Here is a 5,868-nt window from a genome sequence, read left to right as displayed (position 1 = left end):
CTATCAATAGACTCCCTTCTTCTGTTCTTGGTAACACTACTCCCTTTGAGCGTCTTTATCGTACTCCTCCCGATTACAGTTCTCTCCGTGTTTTTGGTTGTGTCTGTTTTGTCCTCCTTCAGCCTCATGAACATAATAAGCTTGAACCTCGGGCTCGCATGTGTTGTTTTCTTGGTTATGCTTCTGAACATAAGGGTTATCGTTGTTGGGATCCTATCTCTCGCCGTATTCATATATCTCGTCATGTCTTCTGGGAGCATCACATGTTCTCTAGTTTTTCCTCTTTTGAGTCCATTCCTTCTAATCCGTCACCATTTTTTACTAACCCAAATGTTGATCTATTTCCTAGTGATGATACTACAGGGTCTACCCCAAGTCCACCACTCGAGGCTCCTGATCCTCCACCTTCTCCATCTCCCGATGATTCCAGTCCGGACGGCGATCCCACTCCTAGCCTTCTTCAGCCTCATGAACATAATAAGCTTAAACCTCGGGCTCGCATGTGTTGTTTTCTTGGTTATGCCTCTGAACATAAGGGTTATCGTTGTTGGGATCCTATCTCTCGCCGTATTCGTATATCTCGTCATGTTGTCTTCTGGGAGCATCACATGTTCTCTAGTTTTTCCTCTTTTGAGTCCATTCCTTCTATTCCATCACCGTTTTTTACTAACCCAAATGTTGATCTCTTTCCTAGTGATGATACTACAGGGTCTACCCCAAGTCCACCCCTCGAGGCTCCTGATCCTCCGCCTTCTCCATCTCCCGATGATTCCAGTCCGGACGGCGATCCCACTCCTAGCGTCATGCCTCCTCCTCCCACTCGTTCTTCTAGGGTAAGGAATCCACCTCCTCATCTTCTTGATTATCATTATTTTTCTACTATTCTTCATCAACATGAACCTAAGTCATTCAGAGAAAATCCAAATAATCCAAATTGGCAACAAGCAATGCAGGAAGAAATACAGGCACTTGAAAAAGCACACACTTGGGATTTGGTTGATCCTCCTTCTGATCAGGAAGTTGTGGGCAGTAGATGGGTATACAAGATCAAGACTCGCTCTGATGGCTCTATTGACCGTTATAAGGCACGCTTGGTTGCTCAAGATTGTACGCAAGAGTATGGTATTGATTATGAAGAGACTTTTGCTCCTGTTGCTCACCTTACGTCTGTTAGAGCTCTCCTTGCCATTGCTGCGGTTAAGAGATGGTCTCTCAGTCAGATGGATGTGAAGAATGCATTTCTTAATGGAGATTTGAAAAAGAAAGTCTATATGAAACCACCTCCAGGATATCCTTGTCCTTCCAGTAAGGTTTGTCTCCTTCGCAAGGCACTTTATGGACTTAAGCAAGCTCCTCGTGAATGGTTTGACAAGTTCATCACTACCATCTGTAGTCTTGGTTTTATTTCTAGTCCTCATGAGAATGCGCTTTTCATTCGTAAAAGCGAACGTGGAGTTGTTCTTCTACTTTTGTATGTTGATGACATGATCATTACTGGAGATGATGTTGATGGTATCTCTGATCTCAAGGCTTCACTTTACCGTACCTTTGAGATGAAGGATCTTGGTTCTCTCAGCTATTTTCTTGGTCTCAAGGTCATCTCCACAGATGATGGCATTTATCTCTCTTAGGCTAAGTATGCTTCAGATCTTCTTGCTCGCGCTGGGATTACAAATAGTCGCACTGAGTCTACTCCTCTTGAGCCTAATGTTCGATTTACCCCTATGGATGGCACTGTTTTGGATAATCCGACACTTTATCGCCAGTTAGTTGGAGGTCTCGTCTACTTGACTGTCATCCGACCAGACATTGCCTATCCAGTTCATGTCCTCAGCCAGTTCTTGTCAGCTCCTCGTACTACTCACTATGCGGCAGTTCTTCGCATTCTTCGGTATATCAAAGGCACTCTATTTCATGGCCTTTATTTTTCTGCCCATTCCTCTTTGACCCTTCAGGCATACTCGGATGCTGATTGGGTTGGTGATCCCACTGATCGTTGTTCTACTATTGGTTACTGTTTGTTTCTTGGCGACGCTCTCATCTCTTGGCGTGCTAAGAAGCAAACGTTCACTGCTCGCTCAATCACAAAAGCTGAGTACCGTGCCCTCGCTGACACCACTGCTGAGGTTATCTCAGTTCGTTGGCTTCTCGAAGATCTGGGTGCTCCTCAGCCGTCCCCTACTGATGTTTTTTGTGATAACCGTAGTGCTATTCAGATTGCCCATAATGATGTGTTTCATGAACGCACCAAACACATTGAGATTGATTGTCACTTTGTTCGGCAACATATCCTTATTGATGATGTTCGTCTCATTGCTGTTGGAATACTGGATCAGACTACTGATATCTTCACGAAAGCTCATCACCCGACTCGCTTTCGGACTTTGTTATCCAAACTCAAGTTGGTATCCTTAGCTCCCACTTGAGTTTGAGGGGGGATGTTAGAGAATCAATATAATCAATTTAGATCAATTAGCATTGATGTTAGAGAATCAATATAATCAATTTTAGATCAATTAGCATCGTCTATATTTATATAGCATATCTGTACATTAATTGTAGGATTCTATGTCTTTATTACTTTGATTCATTTAGCACCTATAAATACCCCTTGTATATTGTACCTCACAACACAACTCAATAATACACTTTTCATATTATTCTCTGAGTCTCTTGTTTCTAACAGCAAGGGTTTACTTATCAAATAAATTTAAAATACGAAAAAAAATATTTATAAATTGAACCTAGCATGGCTTGAAAGAATCATGAAAAATAATCAACTAACTTTAACATCCATTAGAACCATTTCTATGTAAGTCATCTTGCTCTTGTCAAATTTGGATGAGACTGTCCATAACCTTATAATTCTTGCCTTTATTTTCCAAATTTTTTCATCACATAATCTACTATAGATAATACTATTGATAGAATCGTAACTAGTAGCCATTAGGTATGAAAAATAAAAAATAGAAGAAGAACAATGTCTGAATTTTGAATTCTCTAAATGATAAATAATTATAAAAATTCACTATTATGCGCACATACACATTAATTATATACGGTAATAATTAGCCAATATTTTTAATGGAGATATTTGTTACAATTGGATGAAAATTATGCCATTATATTTTATTAACCTTTATAATTAATTCAATGGAGATACTTGCTCGGTATATATATTATCTACATTAATTATATGACAATATTTTTAGGAAAGAGCTAAAAGAAGAGATATATAAATATATATAATATTATTACTATATAGGAAGCAGATATAAATTGCTAAATTCTTTTTTAATTATATTATACAACTTAAAATTATAGTATCATGTTACTATTAATTGTAGATACTTACTACAATTATATCAAATTTAATTGTGACTCTAAATAAATAAAATATATAATAATTAATATTTTTTTACATTCAATATTTACTATAAATATAAAAAATAAAATAATTAATGAATAAAAATAGGAGTAGAAAATAAAATATATTAATTAAAATTTAATTTGTTAAATAATTGATCTTGTTTATTATTATTATTATTATTATTATTATTATTATTATTATTATTATTATTATTATTATTATTATTATTATTATTATTATTATTATTATTATTATTATTATTATTATTATTATTATTATTATTATTATTATTATCAAATTAAATGAGTCACTATTAATGTATGCATCAACTATCTACTAATAAAATTATTGCACATGAATAAGAATTAGAACTATATCCCATAACCATTCTACTTGATTGATGAATTATATTTTTCTTAATAATTGCATTACTAATCTGAAATATAAAAAAAGGTGATACATATATCCAAAAAGAAAACAAACTTAAAAATAAAAAAAATCATATTAAAAAGTTTAAAAATAACATATCTAAAAAGAATAGTCATAATATATAAATTGAGACAACAATTTAAATTTTTCTAAAACTAATTTAATCAATTACCAATATTAGAACTAAATTATTTAAATAATATTTAATCTATTCTAATCCTTAGATACGTATAGATTAGAGTCATTTTCGTAACAACCAACCGAAATAACATCATAAGATCGAACACTTAGAATCCGTACAAATTCAGACTATCTTCTTGTTAAAATTATCAAATTAAATTGACTTTTATTCTCTTCAATGACATTACATTAATGCACCAGAAGGCTGGTAGTTTCTGAAAAAAATCACAATATGTTATAAAATTATTTTTAATACAAAAAGCTTAAGAGAAGAAAATTTAAATATAGTACCAATCTTTGAATTGCATCTTCAAGGTTGGCATGAATTTTTCAAAACTGAACTTAAATTGAGAAAATTCAATCTCATTATATGCTTCACTTCGAATATTTCAGACAAACGTAGAAAACGTGGAGGGGATGTAACTTGAACTTGACCTACAAAACTCTTTAGAAACAATTACCCAATCAAGAGAGAATAACGGATTAGAAAAAAAGAATGCTTTGATTCTTAGATTTAGACTTACTAACTACAAAGAAACACTACATATAGCCTTTAGTAGTACAAAAATAATTATAGAAATTAATTATTGCAATATCAATTTACCACTATGAACGTTAGTATCATATTTATAGCAATTAGAATTATAAATTTATGTTTAATTTTTTATATAATTATAATAAAGATATTTTCCTAAATTAGTATAATCATGTATTATTCATTAAATGCTAATTGTAATAGAATTATAATAAAGATATTTTCCTAAATTAGTATAATCATGTATTATTCATTAAATGCTAATTGTAATAGAATTATAATAAAGATATTTTCCTAAATTAGTATAATCATGTATTATTCATTAAATGCTAATTGTAATAGAATTATAATAAAGATATTTTCCTAAATTAGTATAATCATGTATTATTCATTAAATGCTAATTGTAATAGAATTATAATAAAGATATTTTCCTAAATTAGTATAATCATGTATTATTCATTAAATGCTAATTGTAATAGAATTATAATAAAGATATTTTCCTAAATTAGTATAATCATGTATTATTCATTAAATGCTAATTGTAATAGAATTATAATAAAGATATTTTCCTAAATTAGTATAATCATGTATTATTCATTAAATGCTAATTGTAATAGAATTATAATAAAGATATTTTCCTAAATTAGTATAATCATGTATTATTCATTAAATGCTAATTGTAATAGAATTATAATAAAGATATTTTCCTAAATTAGTATAATCATGTATTATTCATTAAATGCTAATTGTAATAGAATTATAATAAAGATATTTTTCTATAAATAATTTTAGAAGAGAGAATAGTGCTTTCATTACATGAGAATAGTACTTTTTAAATAAAGATATTTTCCTAAATTAGTATAATTATAATAAATATATTTTTATAAAATAAACTTAGAAGAGAAAATAGTGCATTCATTTTGTCGGGAAAATGGATTTATGAGGAATCGACACCTCACTTCCATTAGTTGGAGGAAAACACAGTTTTAGTATATTAAGTAGATACAAAAAAAGTGATACATATATCAAAAAAGAAAACAAACTTAAAAAAATCATATTAAAAAGTTTAAAAATAACATATCCATAAAGAATAGTCATAATATATAAATTGAGATAACAATTTAAATTTTTCTAAAACTAATTTAATCAACTACCAATATTAGAACTAAATTATTTAAATAATATTTAATCTATTCTAATCCTTAGATACGTATAGATTAGAGTCATTCTCGTAACAACCAACCGAAATAACATCATAAGATCGAATACTTAGAATCGGTACAAATTAAGACTACCTTCTTGTTAAAATTGTCAAATAAAATTGACTTTTATTCTCTTCAATAGCATTGTATT

This window comes from Arachis ipaensis, chromosome B08 (assembly GCF_000816755.2).
Source record: "Arachis ipaensis cultivar K30076 chromosome B08, Araip1.1, whole genome shotgun sequence".
Classification (NCBI taxonomy): Eukaryota; Viridiplantae; Streptophyta; class Magnoliopsida; order Fabales; family Fabaceae; genus Arachis; species Arachis ipaensis.
Note: the sequence above shows the minus strand (reverse complement) of the source record.